Below are 19857 nucleotides of genomic sequence, written 5' to 3' on the forward strand. Positions count from 1 at the left end.
TATGCAAAATCCACATAGGTACTCCTCTTACTGGAGAATTTATTAAAACAAATGTCTTTTGCCTCCTAAGAATCAGCCTGAATTTATACCATCCTTAGGTAAAGGGAATAAGGTTGATAAACTAAGAAGGCAGAAACTTTTGATATAAATGATTAACATATTATGTCACTTTATTAATATTATACTTTTATTAACAAGAGAGAAAAATATAGTTGAGAGTTATTGCTAAATAACGAGGAGACAGATTGTTTCCATATCTACCGAGAATATGTACTAAATACTATCGGTATAATGCAGCTCTGTGTCACTGATGTAATGGCTCCAGTTTTGTGTTTTCTGTTGGAAATCACTATATTTTTTACTAGTGCCCATATTCTAATTTCAGAAGTCTGAACAATTAAAAGAAAATTAGAAGCCAAGTGCAGTGGCTCATACCTGTAATTCGAGCACTTTGGGAGGCCAAGGTGGGAGGATCACATGAGCCATAAATGTGTTAATGTATGAAATATGTTCATACAATAATATATCCCTTTATATAATATACTCTGAAGATGATCCTTTGGTTTTCTTTTAACTATATTTAGTTTTATCTTAGTATTTTCAAAGTACCCGAGGTCTAAACAGAAACGATATACTTTTAAAGGCAGTAGAAGAAAGTGGACAGTTTTGCAGGGTCATTTTGAAATATTTTTATTTTATTGAACAGAAATCAAGTGAGCACTTATTGTGCCTATTCTCATAGTGCAAGAAAAATAAAAGGTTTAGCTGGATTTAATGGCACATGCCTGTAATCCCAGTTACTTGGGAGATTGTAGTGAGAAGATCACTTGAGCCAGAAGATTGAGACTTGCCTGGGCAACATAGTGAGACCTCATCTCTAAAATAAGTAAATAAACAAAATTAAAGGTTCAAATAATACAGCATATTGAAAACACATGGAATTAGACCTTTCTGATTTTACTATATGTGTACACATTCCATTTAAAGTTTCACGGCCTATGGGTCTCACAGCACTCAGATTACTATCAAAATATCAAGCAGTTTTCCTATAGGATTTCCTTTAGGATCTATCCCACAAAATCTTTCACATTAGACACCTTTGATTGCTAATAATTTGTAATTCTCTATCAAAGCAAAAAGTTTATTAAGCCTCTGAAAAACACCAGAGGCATAGAATATGCACATAAAAACAGAAGTATAATTTTATCAGTTGTTGTAATACAGCCTTTTTTTTTAAATTGAAGCATTTCTTTTTTCAGGCAAACTCTGAGATGCTTTAGGGTATAAGGTCAAAGACTGACCTACCTTATCTTGAGTTTAAGTTAGAATGTTAATATTTTAAAGCAGCATTCTAGTAGATAGGATTTCCCAGATCACATTTCAATAATTCTAGTTCCTCGTGTGATATACAATGATCACATCGCATGCAAATTTTATACTTGAGGCAGTCCATTGCAATGTCAGCTATGAATATGACTATTCATATGACATGACTATTATGTCTCAGAGCTCCTGGAGTAAAAAAGGAGTTGTCTTTTATTGTCACCACAACATAACCATTGACAATTATTTAAATCTTATATTCTACTCTATTTTTGTTAGACCATTTGATTTGTTAATTTACTACTTGCTTTCCATTTATTTTACCTGTAAATGAAGGCTAGGGTTAAACCACATAAGATGAAAAATAGATAAATTAATAAGCAGATAGATAATTAGAAAGATAGATAAAGGTAGATTGAAATAGAACATTGTTTCTCTGTCTTTGGGAAAATCAGATGCTTGCACCTTGCATATTTACAAATGTAAATAAATGCCTAGCCACTACTCATTGGGACTAGTCTTTGGAAAAGTTCTGAAAAATCTGTTGTCAAAAATGTACATTTTAGATTAAGAAGCTAAGTATTCTCTTATTTTAAAAATCTGTGTATAACTACTTCTGAGATGAATCTCTACAAATGTTGCTTCTTTTTTACTGTTTGGCATGTGGTATGGCCAGACAATGAAAGGAGGTTTTCTTTATCTATATTTACAATCTGTAAATCATATTTTTCTTGTGGAGTTTTTTTTCTTTTGTGATAAACCAGTGATAAGACAGGCATGAGCTTCAATCTCATTTCATAAGAACCACTGTAATAAGAGTGAAGTTCAATTTGGAATGTGGTATATAATCCTGAATAACCCTTATGTTGGGAAATGTACTGATATTGGATTGCTGTGCCCTTAACTGTGGTTCAAATAGATTTAAAGGCAAGGCCACACCTCTGTTGGCAGGAGGTAAAGTTCCAACTATAAGGTATGGAAATTTGCACTGTTATTCATTCTGGGAAATAGGAGATTTTGAACAATATTGACTGCAAAAAAACCAGATAGAAAATATAAGTCTTAAATCTAGTACCACCAATATCATATGGCTAAAAAAAGTTAGTTGTTAGTATTTTCATCTTTAACATCAAAATGTATTAATTTAGAAGCACCACAGTTGACATCATTCTATCATCATCACCTTAACCAATTTGTGGCAGGAAATCTTTGGAGCAGGACTTGGAACTATGTTTTTAATGGCTAGCTACTCATATTTCTTAAGATAGTTAACCCGCTGCTTAACTTACTGCCCATCTTCCAAATTCCTATTTCTGTAGCCTTCTGATGTGGGACTGAGAACTCAATGTTTGGGAGAATTCTCATGTATGTGATGAATAACTGTTTTTAAGAAAAATTGACAAAAGTTGATAGGAAAGTGTTTCTTTATTCTTATGTGTTCATGATTTCTGGGAAATAAATACTGGAACTACCTCAATGGAAAGATGGGGATAATTGGCCAGGAACTAGTGAGAGATGCTTCAAGCCAAGCTGTGTGCCCATGGCATCTCACAAAAGACACATCTAGCTCCGGTTTCATGTTGACTTTCTTTTTGTAATTATTTTAGGCAAATATTGGAGAAAGACTGGAATTAGCTAGGGTTTGGGATCAGTCTGTGATTTGGACAGAGCAATGCATGGAAAGTCAGAGTTCCTCCTTGAAACCTAAATCTCCAAAAATGTCTACAACTGCCCAAAGGAGTTAATGAAAGAATGAGCAGTAGTACCACTCCAAGGATTGGATAAATATGTATTTCACTGGAACCTTTTTTTTTTTTTTTTAGTTCAGGAGGAAGGCCAGGAAAGAAACTTGCAATGAAAACAAATTTTAAAAAAGGAGAAGAGAGGAAATAACAGGCCAGACATCATTTGTGTAACTGGTAACCCTAAATAATAACAATTGTCAACAATGTTAATGTTTATATGTATATATATACACGCACACATAAACATACACATATATACAGTTTATAGTACACTTTGTCATACTTCGTCTCATTTTATCTTAGCAGAACCTTTATGAGGTAGGTTTGGCAGGAGTTGCCAACTTATTTTATTAATAAAAAATAGAAACCTAAATTATTTTTCCTGCTTTTCTTCTCAGTCATAAAACATCTTGCTTTTCCTTACTAGCTAGAAGTTAATAAATAAAAGTATTAAGGGCTATATCTCTATATTAAGGATAATACATCTAAAGCACTGTGAAGTCATCATTTTTGCATGTATTTTGCCAAGACTCTGAGATATAACATCTGAAGGTAAACATTGCCTCTTCAGGAGGAGAGACTATTTAGTTTAGCCTCACCAGCTAAATTGAATAATAAAACTTGCCATCTTTCGGTCTATGAACAACTATGGTAACTAATAATATTAAACAGGATATGGGTTGCAGAAACTGCATCTAAGTTTAGTGATGAACTTTTTTTAGCATCAAAATTGTTCTTTACTTGCTTGTTACATCCATTCTTTTTCATTTTGCCTTCTTATTAGTGGATAATAAATGATCTGAATGTGAACATATAATTGGCTCAGGTTGTAGAGTTGCACTGAATATCATGTGAACCTAGGAGAAGTTTCAAACACTGTTAAGAGACTCCCATCCCTTTTCTTTCTTTAATGCCACAAATGATTTCCATGAAGATGAGTCATAGTACCCAAGAAGAACTAGATATTGAACTTTGTAAAAGTACAAGCACGGACTTTACTGACAGGCAGTTCATCATGTTTCTACATTAAGGTATTAATTTCAATTTCAATCTTCCTGTAAAACCAAAAGGAAGAATTTTTGATTATGGAGTAATGGCTTTACTGAAGTGACATAAATTATAGTTGAAGACATTAAAGGCACACACTAAAGGCTACTTCACACTCTTTTACAGAGTGTATTTCTTTCTAGTAGAGTCTCATTGCTTCTAAAAGTAACCTAGATTTTTACTAAAGCTCTTTACTTTCCATATAGAACTATTGTAATAATCTTAGAAAAAGATTGTCACAGGTCGTTGATAATGTTATTTTGCCTCATTATGGCATATCTGTTTAAGTATATCTTTGAAGACTCTCCTCTCACACTGATGTTGATGATGATAAATCCGAGACTGGCTTTAGTCCTATGTTAGCCACCAAGGACAAAAATCAAGGCCTAGCCAATATTATGATCTGACAAATTAAATTTTGGATTTCTTCTGTCTTTTCTTCCTTTTTTCCTCTTAATTATATCTTATACATCTTATGTACATTTTGTTTGGAATTCCTTTAATACTGCCGCATATTTTATTGAACATAAATGATATCCTAAATCTACTTTAAATGCTAGAGTTATGATTCTGAATATGGCAGTGTGGATTTCTTAAGTGAACTTTTGGTAATGTTGAGGGAGAGCAAAACGATAAAACTTACGAAAAAATATGATGATACCACAAAGTTAATAAATATTTGATGCTTTTCTATTCAGGCACCTAAGCCAGTCTCGGGAGTGCTGGAAGGCTTCTTAGAGTAAGTAACATAGAAGTGAAGGCCTGAAGGTGAATTAGGGACTAGGAATTGCCAGAAATTAAGAATGCCAGAATTGGAGGATGCAGGATTGTCAAAGACTCAAATTTAAGAGATAACCTAGATGTTTCAGGCATGGCAAGAAATTTCATTCTAATAAGCAAACCATTATTTAAAATTGCTTGCTTTAAAATTATGAAAATGATATACAAACATTTTAAAAATTAATAGTACAGAATAAGATAGGCTGCTAAGCAAAACTTTCTTATAAAACAAGTCATCAGTTCTCTTCCCCAGAGATAGAAATAATCAGTTGCCTGTATTATATAGTTTCAGCCAATTTTCAAACTTCTCTAGGCAAATTGGTATGTATATATATATGATACAGATGTTTCTTTTTATCATCATTTTTATTAACAGTATTTTTGCAGATCTTATATCTCTAAGATAATATTTCTATTAGAGATGTATATTAAACTGTTCCCCAAAATTGATTTTTATTTTGTTATAAAAAAGAGTGCTGTAATTAGTATCAATGGATACATAAGTGAGTAGATCTATCCCTAGAACTTTTATTGCTAAGTTATGGCTTGCATAAATTTTAATTTAATAGCTATTGCAAATATGTATGTTTATTTGTTTTCAAACTTCTTAATCTAATTTAAGGTATTTATTTTCAAGCCATTCCAAAAAATGACATTTGGGTCAAACCCTATAAAATTGCAGATTTATAGATTAAGAACAGCTGGATATCTGCTATTTTGTAAGGTTCAACTTTATATTATAACATTTTATCCTTGCCAAATTTCTAAGTGAATTGTCTTTTGGATTTCCATAGTAAAATAAACTATCTTTTCAAAATGTTTTCTGTATGTCTTCAGTGTGCTTTGAATATCTTTCTATGAAGTTTTTCTGTTTCTTATACTAGCTTCCTAATTTTTATCATAGATGAACAATTTACACAAATATTATTGTCCTAAATATAACAATTCTTTCTGGACTCTTGTTTGTTTTTTATTTTGTTCACAGTGAGTTTTTAATTATAAAAGTTTTTAAACGCTTTTATAAACAAAATAATTGTCTTGGGTTTTATTTCAGGTTTAGAAGAGATTTACTCTATCTGAGATTAAGTGTGTGTAAGAGAGAAAGAGATCGATTAAATTCCTGTAGTATTTTGTGTTTTCATTTCTTTAAATTTAGAATATTGATCCATTTGAACTCATTTATTATAATAGGTAAGAGAATGATCCAATCTCATTTATTTAATAAAAGCTAGAAAGTTATAACAACATCACTTAGTAAACAATATACTTATCTTGCAATGCTTTGAACCACCAGTTAAGCATGCACAGAACTATGAGGATTTTATTCCTCCTGGCATTCTGTCATGATCTGGTGATTGTTTTGTCTATCCCTGTGATGGTATCAATTCATTTCAATTAGGGTATGTTTAATTCTGATTTTGAAAAATTATCCATCAAGTTTTTTATTTTATGACTTCCCTTGGCAATGTTTACACACCTATTTTTAAAGAGAGAGCTTAATTTTTATGTTACACATACACTTTTATAAACAAAAATAAAATCTGTTATGTTTTAGGAACTGTATCTATTTACACACATGTATAAAGAATTGATATCTTTCTAGTGTTCCTGTTTGAAATCAAAAACAATCATACTTTTTCTTTTTTTTTTTTAAATTTTTATTGCGTTTTAGGTTTTGAGGTACATGAGCAGAACATGCAAGACAGTTGCATAGGTACACACATGGCAGTGTGTTTTGCTTCCTTTCTCCCCTTCATCCACATTTGGCATTTCTCCCCAGGCTATCCCTCCCCACCTCCCCCTCCCACTGGCCCTCCCCTTTTTCCCCCAATAGACCCCAGTGTTTAGTACTCCCCTCCCTGTGTCCATGTGTTCTCATTTATGCAAATCTCCATTTAGATGCCTTAGTAAAATGTTAAATATTTTAACATAATTTTTTCACATTATTTTCTTTATATCAAAATTCTACATACACTGGATTTAAAACATAGAAAGTCACCACCCACCACCACAACCGTTAACTGTAGAAAGGCAGAATTCTCCTGCCATACAGGATCACCAATAGTTTCAAGCTCCAAAGGCAAGCACTTCTAAGTATTTGTTAAGTATTTCTTCAGTCAATTTTCTGTTTGTTATCTCCATAATATGTCTGCTCTTCTTAATTAATGAATTAATGAATTAATCAAACTTTTAATATTTCTTCTTCCAGATATGAAAGATGATGGATTACATTAAGTAAAATACATTATTAAATTCTCTGTTTCCTATTTATATTATCTTTTTATCAGTTCTTAACACTATAACTTTGAAGAATAGAACTAAAACTTTATTTCTCGTGCCACTTAATGAAGAGATTAATGTCTCTGTGCATCCTTCCTTGTCTGACGCCTGCTTGTTTCTATCAGCCATACAATAATATAAATTCTAAGATTTCTAACATGTTCATTCTGTTTTGCAAATATTATTAAAACTTTTTTTAGATAATGATTCTATTGATTCTTCAAATTAAAAACGTACTAATAACAAGTATGTTTAAATATTTAAACCATTCCCATAAACTTTACAAAATTAATCAGGGAAGAATAGAGGGAGAAAAGCAAACATAAACCAAATTTACAGCACATTCTGCATTCATCATTAGTTCAGCTTATTCTCTGCCCTTCTTCCTCATAGCTGTTCAATGTCTACTGCCTCAGAATCACAGACTGTTACAAGATTATACTTTTCCTTAACTATTCTATAAATAGCAACTTGAACATTAGGAAACACTAAATTTTCCATTTGAAATATTCTTTCAGGTCCTGCATACCAGTGAAACTACTGATGTCAGCTTCCTGAAGGGCCCCATAGAGAAGCTGACTCACTAAAGAAAGCAGTTTCTGTGTTCTGATGATTTTTGTCTCCCTTACCCTGACCAATCAATGCCCCTAGTTTTTCAACCCCTCACCCTCCATGATACCCTTAAAAACCCTGCCCAGACTTCGTTGGGGGAGATGGATTTTAGGGTCTCCCTCCACCTCTTTGCTGGGAAGCCTATGATTATTTAACTCTTTCTCCGCTGCAAGCTCTACTGTGTCAGTAGAGCTTGGCCTGTGACTGGACAGTGGGCATATGAGCCTGTTGGTCCTGTGACAATATTATGATTTGAAAGAGCAAAACTCAATTCAGGCTTGAAAGAAAAATGGGCTAAAACTGAAAAAAGAAAATGCAGCTCTTCATTTAATCAGGATTGAGAGACAGAGATAAAATCAACTGCAAAATTAAGAAAAAGCATTGTTTCTCCCTAGTTAATGCACCAGTTGTAAAATGCCTTAGCAACCACTTATTGAGTGGTGACTACTGTTTGCTATTTAAATTATATTATTAATTAATTAATTATTTTTTGAGACAGGGTCTCACTCTGTTTCACAGTTTGGAGTACAGTGATGCCATCATAGTGCACTGTAGCTTTGTGGGCTTGAGCCTGGGCTCAAGTAGTCCTCCTTCCCCAGCCTCCTGAGTAGCTAGACTATAAGTGTGCACTACACCACCTGGCTAATTTTTTATATTTTTTGTAGAGACAGGGTTTTGCTATGTTGCCTAAGCTGGTTTTGAACTCCTATGATAAAGTCACCCTCCCACTTTGGCCTCCCAAAGTGTTAGGATTACAGGCATGAGGTACTATGCCCAGATGCTATGTTCTTACCAATTATATCCCATACTCTTTTGGCTATTTTGATTTATGCCTATGAATATGAAATGGTTAAACTGCCCTCAGCTCATTACAGTAACCACTTTTTAGTTAATCTCCACTTCTAATCCTGCTTTAGGTAGTGTCAATTCAGAATTGACTCTCCTTCTTTCAAACTTTCTTTTTTTATCCAAAATCTTTCAGCAGAGATTCAACTTTGCAAAAGTTGTTTCTTTTTTCTCACTAGTTGAGTTGCATGCCCTGGTTCCCTTTCTCTTTCTCTCTTTTAGGGACATTCCACAGTTCTTACTTGAGAGTTACCATGTTTGAGTGCTGGCTGGTTTTTGGTATTCTTTAGCTGATTAGACTTTTATAGTGGAGATTCCACCAATATTTGAGATTTAGAAGCTGTATGCCAGGATCAATGGCTAGGTAACAGTGTACATGTGTCTCCAAGATTAGGGTAGCCTGGACCTCTGATATGATCAAGTTTCACACTGAATTTGGGCTCTGATGGTCTCAGAGAGCAATTTTATGTCAGATTTACAATTCATTTCTTAGATTATGATGTACTGGCCATACTTGGATGTCCTGGTGAGTCTTGACTTCACAAACTCTGATGTTTGTGATTGTCTGCATTTGTCTTTCTGTTTTTGTGTTATGCTTTAGCTATTAAGAGATGTCTATAGGGAGGGGCTGATAAGCTTACATTTAACAGGCCCCAGGGGCTGAAGTTGAGTAAGTCTTTAGTCAGGCACCTTATGGAAAAGTTAGTTTTAGGTCACCTTTATGAAACCATGCTAGGACTCTCCACATGCTAGGACACTTAGTGTGTGAAACCTCTTTGTTTTTAGCTCAGTGTTTTACAGAGCTTTCTAGCGCTGCTTCCCTCTGCTCTTTTTTTTTTTAACTAGATTCTGTAATGGAAAGTTATACAAGAGTCATTTTTCATTGATCGTATGTTTCTCATGGAGTCATCCTAACTCTCACTCACGGGTCTGCCCCAACTCACTGGGTTAGAAACACACCTTTATTACTTACACATAAAACTATGCTAATTCATTTGCTTATCTTTCTAATTGGCTCAATCTAACCAAAGGCAAATTGGAATTATTGTGGCCCCTTTAGGGAATATTTCACATGGACAAGATTGTTCATTTAAGAGGTGCCTTGGTATAGAAAGAAAGAAAAAAAAATACAATTAAAAAATGGTTTTCTTTCTCTGTCATGTTAAAACTTCTGAAGACAATTCTAATGTAATTCTAAAGACCCTAACACTGGTTCTCTGAAAGACTTCCAGCAAAGGTGTAGTGGGTTGAATTGTGTCCTCCAAAAAGATATATTTAAGTCTTGTTCCTGGATGTCTGTAAATGTGATCTTTTTTGGAAATAGGGAAGTTAAGGTGAAGGTATATTGTGTCCTAAATCCAATGACTGATGCGATTTTAATGGAAGGAGAGTGAGATTTAAGTACAGAGAGGAGAAACAGAGAGAAAATGACTGTGTAGAGACAAAGGGAAAAATTGGAGTAATGTGATGACAAAGACAAGCAATGCCAAGGACTGTCAGCAACCACTGGGAGGCAAAAGATGAAAGAAAAAAATTTTTCCTACAGCTCTCAGAGTGGGAGTGTGGCTCTGCAGACACCTTCATTTCAGAAGTCTAGCCTCCAGAACTTTGAGAAATTTCTGTTGTTTTAAGCTGCACAATGTGTGGTAATTTCTTATGGATGCTATAGGAAACAAATACAAAAGATAAGTGAAAAATGCAAAAAGCTTGAGGCTGCTTCACTGGTGGATGCTTCTCAATCCTACTCCACTCTCCTTGCCTTCATCCAACTCTTACTCTGCCCTCTTTTCAGCTTCTCCCTCTCCTTCTTCCCCACTCCCAGGGCCAGGCCAAGTTCCCAGAGACGCTTGGCCTTTTCCTCTTTCAGCTACCCCAAAAAGCCCCAGGCAACCTTGATTTATTTCACATTTGTCTAAAGATAACACATTTTTCACCATTTTTTCCACTTTTCTCTCTCGTTTTGCCTCTCTTTCAGAAAATTGATCAGGAGAAAGCAATTGTTTCGTCATTATTTGCACACTCTAGGAATATCTATTTCAGATAAACAGCTAAAAATGTCTAAAGAAAATGAAGAAAAAATTAACTGTGATTCTTTTGCTTTAAGAAATGTGCACAGTAAGTTTAAATAATAGCCTTTGTAATGATAGTTAAAAGATAAGAAGAAAAGGCCTTTGTTCAAGATAAAAGAGGAGCTTTCAAATGTGATTGAAATTTTGTTTATGAATGTAAGATTTGTAAATTACATTTTTTTAAGTTTATATAATATTTTTGATAAAAATGTATAACTTTATATTAATTTAAATGAGTTTGTAATCTTGTCTTAAAGATAACTCTGTGGCTTCTCTATTGTTTTAGTAGATATGATATTCTCCTTTAAATAAGATTAAATTTAAAGTTTTCACTATTCAAGCTTTCTACATAAATTATGTTTTCGAAAAACTTTTTATAATTGCAAGCCAGAAATACCTTCTTTTATGTCAGTTTGTTTCATTGCCCTTCATAGATAGTATGGTTTTTACAAAGTGAAGATTTGTGGCAACTCTGCATCAAGCAAGTATATCAGTAACATTTTTCTAACAGCATGTGCTCACTGCTTGTCTCTATGTTGCATTTTGGTGACTCTCAAAATATCTCAAATGCTTTTTAGTGTTATATCTGTTATGGTGATCTGGGATCAGGGATCTTTGCTGTTACTATGTAATTGTTTGGGATGCCACCAATAGCACTCATGGTAGATAAATGTATGTGGGTTCTAAGTGCTCCACAAGCTAGCCATATCTCCATCTCTCTCTGTCTCTCTCCATAGTCATCCTTGTTTCTTGGGCCATAACAATATTGAAATTAGGACAATTAATAATCCTACCATGATCTGTAAGGAGTCAGGTGAAAGGAAGAGTTATATGTTTCTCAATTTAAATCAAAAGCTAGAAATGATTGAATTTAGTTGGGAAAGTATGTTGAAAGCTGAGATGGATCAAAAGCTAGCCCTCTTATAAGAAATAGCCAAGTTATAACTGCAAAGAACAAGTTCTTGAAGGAAATTAAGTGTTAGTCCAGTTGAACACAGAAATGATCAAAAGGCAAAATAGCTTTATTACTTACATGGAGAATGTTTTAATGGCCTGGATGAAAGATTAAACCAGCTATCACATTCCTGAAGCCACAGGCTAATCCAGTACAAGTGCCTAACTCTCTTCAATTCTGTGAAGGCTAAGAGAGTCAGGAAGCCACAGAAGAAAAGTTTGAAGCTAGCAGAAGTTGATTCATGAGGTTTAAGAAAAGACACCGTCTCTGGAACATAAAAGTGTACGGTGAAGCAGTAAGTGCTGATCTACAAGCTGTAGTAAGTTATCCAGAGGATCTATTAATAGCCAAGATAATTGATGATGATGACTATAATAAATAGATTTTCAATACAGACTTAACTGCCCTCTAGTGGAAGAACATGCTATCTAAGACTTTCCATAGCTAGAGCAAGGTGTGGCTTCAAAGCTTCAAAGGACAGGCTGACTCCTTGTTAGGAGCTAATGCAGTTGGTGACTTCAAGTTGTAGCGGATGCTCATCTATCACTGTGAAAACCCTAGGGCCCTTAAAAATGATGCTATATCTGTTCTGTGTGCTATATGGAACAACAAAGCCTGGATAACAGCATATTGGTATACAGCATGGCTTACTGAATATTTTAAACCCACTCTTGAGACCTATATCCAGAAAATTATAGATCATCACTTTTCATTGACAATGTATTTGGTCACTCAAGAGCTCTGATAGAAATATTTTTAAAAATGTTATTTTCATGACTGATAGCACATCTATTTTGCAGCCCATGAATCAAGAAGGAATTTTAATTTTTATGTCTTATTTAAAAAATACATTTCTTAAGGCTATTACTGCCATTTGGAGTGATGCCTCTGGTGGATGTAAGGAAGTAAGTGGAAAAGTTTCTGGAAAGGATTCACCATTCTAGATGCCATTAAGAATATTCCAAATTATGTAAGGAGGTCAACCTATGGACATTAACAGGAGTTTTGAAGAAGTTGACTCCAACCATCATAGATAACTTTGAGGGGTTTAACGATCCAGTGGAGGGAGGAACTGCAGATGTGGTGGAAACAGCCAGAGCACTGGAATTGGAAATTGAGCCTGAATATGTGACTAAACTGCTACCATCTCATGACAAGACTTAAATGGATAAGAAGTTGCTTCTTATAGATGAGCAAAGAAAGTCCTTTCTTGAGATGGCATCTACTCTTGGTGAAAATGCTATGAACATTGTTGAAATGACACCTAAGGATTTAGAGTATTACATTATGATGGTTAATGGTGAGTGTCAACTTGATTGGATTGAAGAATGAAAAATATTGATCATGGATGTATCTGTGAGAGTGTTGCCAAAGGAGATTAACATTTGAGTCAGTGGGCTTGGGAAGGCAGACCCACCCTTAATCTGGTAGGCACAAGCCAATCAGCTTCCAGTGTGTATAAAGCAGGCAGAAAAATGTAAAGAGCTGAGTCTGGCCTAGCCTCCCAACCTACGTCTTTCTCCTGTGCTGAATGCTTCCTGCCCTCAAACATTGAACTCCAGGTTCTTCAGTGTTGAGACTCAGAAAGGCTCTCCTTGCTCCTCAAGCTTGCAGACAGCCTATTGTAGGTTCTTGTTATTGTGTAAGTTATTACTAAATAAACTCATATATGTGTGTATTTATTTTATATATATATTAAATGTATATATAATATATATAGTATAATATAATACAGAACTAATAGGGGATATATATACAGATATTAGTTCTGTTCCTCTAGGGAGCCTTGACTAGTAAATATATAAACTTCATTGATAAAGCAGTGGCAGGGTTGCAGAGGGTTGACTTGATTTCAAAAGACATTTTACTGTGAGTAAAAGGCTATGAAACAGCACTGAACTACAGAGAAATTGCTCATGATAGAAATAGTACATTGATGGGGCAAACATAATTGTTGTCTTATTTTTAGAAAGTGCCAAAGCTACCCCTGTCTTCAGTGACCATCATCTTAATCAGTTAGCAGCCATCAACATTAAGGTAAGAATTTCTTTCTTTTTTTTTTTTTTTGAGACAGAGTTTCGCTCTTCTTACCCAGGCTGGAGTGCAATGGCGCGATCTCGGCTCACCGCAACCTCCGCCTCCTGGGTTCAAGCAATTCTCCTGCCTCACCCTCCCGAGTAGCTGGGACTACAGGCATGCACCACCATACCCAGCTAATTTTTGTATTTTTAGTAGAGACTGGGTTTCACCATGTTGACCAGGATTGTCTCGATCTCTTGACCTCGTGATCCACCCGCCTCGGCCTCCCAAAGTGCTGGGATTATAGGCCTGAGCCACGGCGCCCGGTCAGACTTTCTACCAGCAAAAGGATTACAGTATCTGAAAGCTCAGAAGATTGTTATGAGTTTTAGCAACAAAACATTTTTAAATTGAGGAATCCATATACCTATATATATATATTATTTTGTAGACATAATAGTATTTGCATACTTAATAAACTACAATAACTTCTGTACAGACTTGGAAACAAAAACAAAACAAAATAAAACAAATGTGGCTTGCTGTTTACGATCTTGGTTTACTGTGAAGTTCTGGAACCAAACTCTAAGGTATGCCTACATTTAACTAAATTATATGATAATGATGACGACGTCTTAACTTTGTATTGAAAACTTAATTATGTTATAATTAATGTACAATAAATAGCACATATTTAAAGAATGTAATTTGAAATGTCTGCACATATGTATATATTTATGAAATCATCAGAAACTCAAAATAAGTTTTCATCGTTTACAAAAGTTTCTTATTCCCCATGGTAACATCTTCTTCCCATCTCTTCATATTCTGCCTTTGTCTCCAGGAAACCACTGACCTGCTATCTATCACTACAGATTTGTTTGTGTTTTCCAGAATTTTATAAAAATGAGATTATTTATTATGTATCATGTTTTTGTCTGGATTTGTTCACTCAGCATAATTATGTTGAGATTCATCTATATTATAGTGTGGATCTACAGTTTATCTCTTTCTATTGCCAGAGTTTGTCATTATATGGCTATACCATGGTTTACACAATAGTTTTTAATGGCAGTGAGGTTAACTCTCTCAGGTGTCCTTGGTAGCTTTTCCTATAAACTGAATATCTGATGTGTTTTTGAATATCCCCCCTAGTTCTAGATTCTGCATTATTACAAACTGAAATTATTAAATATTTCAAAGGATTTACACAACATACCATTTAATCAATAATTATGTGTAGCCTTTTCTCAATATCCTCTTAAATAACCTTTGCTTGATCTAAAACCTAGAGACTTAATTTTCTGGACATAACACTAGAAAAAGGCTGTTTTTGAACCCTGATGGATAGGACCTTATGTGGTACCGTTAACAACCAGTACATCTGAAAATCCAAAGGTTTCATGTTTACGTTCATGCCTCTCAATTAAAGAAAAATATACCATACTCAAATCACCATCCCCCAAAACTGTCCTTATCAGATACCACAAGCTGAGAGTTCTTAAGCCCCCTACACACACACACACACACACACACACTCACCCACACTGACATTCACACACACTCACACCCTCCTCTACTTAAACAGTCTTTGAAAGGTGCTAACTCAGCCTAAGTACTTTGCATTAGGTAGATGAATGCCTGAGATGCTGGGAGCTCCCACCACAGAACAGAATGAAGATAAGAATAATAAAGATTAAACCTGTGGTTGTCATGCTTTAATCTTCATTATTCTATTCTAGGTATATTTTTTCTTTGTTACTAGCTTATGGCTACTTTTAACTATGTTACTTAGATTCCCTCAATTTTTAATATTGCTTTTTACATTATTAGTCACTCCTTGATATGAGTCAAACACCTACCTATAGTTTGCTCATGAGCTGGCTAAAATGCGTAAAAAACCCTGAATAATGGATTTTCTTTCAAAGACAAGTTCCTTTTGTACCAATCTTTTGTAATAGATCCATTTGCTTCCTAAATATTTGTACCAACTATTAAGAAACTTTTTAGATGACAAACATCACATTAGGCCAACTAGGAATCTAAAAACCCTGTCGTGCATTTTTTTCACTGAGGTGATGCTCAGGAACCATTTGTGGCATTTACCTTTTATAACTACTTTTATAGAAACATAATTTGAGGAAGTCTGGAAAACAAATGGTATATGTTCAAAGATTGTCTTACTTTTACAGACTTTACAATAAATGTGTGTTAGGCTCAGGCCTCAGTTTATTTGGTTTATATATACCTGATGGTTATGGTTTCCATACGGAAAACAGTCACTGCATGTCGAACAACACTGACAAATGACCCTGCAGCATTTTAATTCTATGTGGCAAGCTCATGTACTTGCATTTTGGCCAAAAATGGATCACTGAGTGACTCCTAATGATTGGTACCAACTTTTCAGCACAGAAGACTATTGGTTATTACTGACTCATGAGAGAATATCTGTTGTCTCCACAAAATCATACTGGTTTTAAGGCGAGCCCATGACATCACCTAGGATTTATTTTGGCTTTTTTTTCTTCATGCCCTCTTTTATTCGTGCCCTTCTCTCTCCCTCAGCCCCTAGTGACCACTGATCTGTTTCTCTCCTTATATATTTACTTGTTCCAGAGTAACACATAATGGAATCATGCAATATGTCGTCTTCTTTTGTCAGATATAATGCATTTGAAATCCATCTGTTGTCTGTATTGGTAGTCTCTGTCCCTTTTTGTTCCTACGTATTTCTTGTAATAAATGTACCTTGGCAAATTACTTAATTTGAAAACTCTAGCTTTTCTTTAGCTCTAAGGCAAATTCTTCTAATTTTAATTTTATTATTTTCTTCTTTTCTTTTTTCTGATCTCTTTAGAGTACTCTAGTCTGATATCGGACCTCCTGCTTTATGCTTTTATCTTTCATTTATGTCCACTGACTTAGTTTATTTATTCAAGTTGAGGAAACTTCCTTGAACCTCGTATGTTTATGTTATTGGTGTTTGTGTATGTGTGTAATTTGGGAAATTATGTTTTTAATTTTTAAAAACTACTTTTCTGATTTTAATGTAATATTTTTAATTTGTCTTTGTCAAGATACTACTTTCAAGGCTTTTAAGTTCTTTTTTCCATAAAATAGATTTCACCAAATTCAGTTGCTTTCTTTACCTTGATCTCTTTTTTGCTTGATTTTTTTTCTCAAATATTTGGCAAATCCTTTTTTTCCAGCCATAGTTAAGAGTGAAATCCTAGTTTAGTTATTATATTTAGTCAATGCAGGTTTCTTTGCCTGTGTCCACAATATATATGCAAACAGCACTTTCTCTGTGTGATAGGTATTTCTTGAATATGGGGTGCAAGAATACAAAAGGGTACCCATGTCAGATCAGCTCAAAAATATTAGTTAATTCCATTAGAGAAGAGCTCTCAGTTTAATCCCTGGGTATAAATTCTGTGTTGCCAAGTGCTCTGCATGTGTCACAAGGCAGAAAATGTGATAGCTGAGGTAGCTTTTCCATAGATAGTGCTTCCAGTTAACATTCTTCCTTCATTACCAACTGGTCCTACTATTTGTATATATGCCTGACAATTTATCTGAAGGCCTTTTTTTGGGAAGACTTATTTTATCTCTGCTCCCGTATTTTCCTTTTTATCTTATCCAGAAAATAACTACTTTGTTTTGATGTATCAATGTGTACTTCCTGTCCCCAAGAAATCTTTCAAAATGTCTTGTCAATGAGATCTCTGATCTCCCATTCTCAACAATGTAGGTTTATTCCCTTTTCATCTATTTCAGCTTCATTCTTCAAAGACGCAAACATTTATAAAATTGGAATTCTGACAGAAAGTAAAGGAAGTGTATGTGGTCATACTGAAATATTTATTCAGCTTCAATTTTGTCACAAAAATTTGTAGTTCAGTTATTCTAACTATATATAAACCATGTACTTTATACCTCTTTTCCCACATAATTACTAACAAATATATTCTCTATCTTTATATGTTTATATACTATATATGTATGTTATACATATATGAAAACTATTTCCAAATTTTATTTTGATTGGTGAAGTATTACAACTTGTTTAGATTTAGTTAAAGTCACCCATGCAACAGAAACAGTTTCCATGTTTAACTGTTAACTAAATTTGTATCAGTATTCATTATGATTTCTATGTTTAACCTTTAACTAGGTTTATATCAGCATTTATTATGGTGTTAAATGTTTCACCTAGGACAGAATGGACTTCCAAAACATTTCTTAGATTCCATGAATGGCAGAAACAAAATCAAATCATCTTTGAATGAACTGATTTTATTTTTGTAGCATCTGCTGACAGTAATGAGAATATGACATCATTTAATTGTTGGTGAAGTTCTTTTTCTGTGAAAGGAATTAATGCATTAACACCCATTGCTTCACTTTTTAATTCTGAAAAGGAAAATGTGAGATTAAGACTAAATAATACTGTTAGAATAGTGAAACTGAAAATTCATGCTTTAGAGAAAGCTATATATAAACTCTCTCTGCAGATTTATATATTAAATTGTTTACTTCAAGTACATTCTTCCCAAAATAATTCTCAACTTTTGAAGTAAATGCTAATATGTCTTCAGCAGATCTGTCTCTTCCAGTTCTCATATTCAGTGACGTTACTATGGCCTCCATGGGGGATGGTAAACATTGACAAATAATTTATGCAAGTAACACTTTCACTTTCAACTTTCTTGAGAAATAGAAATTTACTCACTTTTCATTAAACATACTTACTCCCGTCTTCCACCTTTTTAGCTCATTGCTGCTGAAAGCAATTATTCCATAACAAAATACAGTTGCTAGATGGTAAAATACATTAAAAGTTGTACAATTATTACACACAATAAATGATGAAACTAAGCTAATTAATTGAGGTATTATTTACATACCATGAAATTCTCTCATTTTAACTTTTTAAGTGAATTTCATTAAATTTATAGGTTGATGCAATCATCACCACAATCTAATTTTGGAACATTGCCATTATACCAAAAACAAACTACTTTCCCCTTTGCAGTCAATCCCAGTTCCCATCCCAAACCCAAAACACAGATAATCCACATTATGTCTCTATAAATTTGCCATTCTGAGTATTTCTATTAATGCAGTTATACAATATGTAGTCTGTTGTATCTGGCTTTTTTTGCTAACATAAATGTTATGTAGGTTCATCTGAGTTGTAGCCTGTATCAATATGTATGTTGTTTCTTTTGTGTTAAGTTCCTTAACAGAAATTTTGAGCCTCTGTTTTGCCATACATCTTTCAAACACTTTTCCTTTGAACTCTTGTATTTATTCAAGTACTCTAACCTAATGACTAACTAGCTGCTTCATGTATCTTTCACAGTGCCACAGTATAACTGGTATTTATTCCAGTGTCTGAAAGAGGCAGCAGTGGCACATTCTTCTCCCACCACCTGGAACTGGAAGCTGTTGGGTGTCAGAAAAGTGACATGGACTACCCAGGATCTTCTTTCAGGTTTTACTGCATATTAAAATGACAACTATGTTTACTGTGCATGTGCAGCACATATTTCTAGACCACGGCAAATCTTAGCAGTAAAAGATGAGGTCTTCAAAATCTGTTCCACTCTATTGTAATGCTTACTATTATCAATGAATTTTGGGTTTTTTTGAAAAATTTTAACTTTTATTTTAGGCTCAGGGGTACACATGAATGTTACACAGAAAAATCACGTCATGGGAGTTTGTCATACTAATTACTTTGTCACACGGAAATTATGGGTTGTACCAAATAGTTACATTTTTTGCTCCTCTCCCTCCTCCCACCTCCCCCTTCAAATATTCCCTAGTGTCTATTGTTTCCTTCTCTGTATTCAGAAATTCTCATAATTTAGCTCCCACTTATAAGTGAGAACATGCAGTATTCAGTTTTCTGTTTCTGCATTAGTTTGCTAAGAATAATAGCCTCTGGCTCCATCCATGTTCCTACAAAGGACATTATCTTTGTTTTTTATGGCTGCCTAGTATTCCACGGTATATATATGTACCATTTTCTTTAATCAGACTGTCATTCCTGGACACTTAGGCTGTTTCCATGACTTTGGTATAGTGAATAGTGTTGCAATGAACATTCGTGCATATGTATCTTTATGGTAGAATTATTTATACTCCTCTGGGTATATACTCAGTAATGGGA

The 19857-nt window shown here is 34.1% G+C and overlaps 1 pseudogene across 1 annotated transcript in view; it reads left to right on the forward strand.

The window, feature by feature from the left end:
- LOC100409086 (methyl-CpG-binding domain protein 1-like) overlaps window positions 1–19857 on the forward strand; it is a 141320-nt pseudogene that overhangs the window by 47319 nt on the left and 74144 nt on the right. The window contains exons 2-4 of the transcript XR_013532562.1: window positions 3147–4854; window positions 5950–10748; window positions 13627–19176. The product of XR_013532562.1 is annotated as a methyl-CpG-binding domain protein 1-like (transcript). The remainder of the gene's footprint in view (window positions 1–3146; window positions 4855–5949; window positions 10749–13626; window positions 19177–19857) is intronic.

The sequence above is a fragment of the Callithrix jacchus genome, chromosome 2 (genome assembly GCF_049354715.1).
Source record: "Callithrix jacchus isolate 240 chromosome 2, calJac240_pri, whole genome shotgun sequence".
NCBI lineage: Eukaryota > Metazoa > Chordata > Mammalia > Primates > Cebidae > Callithrix > Callithrix jacchus.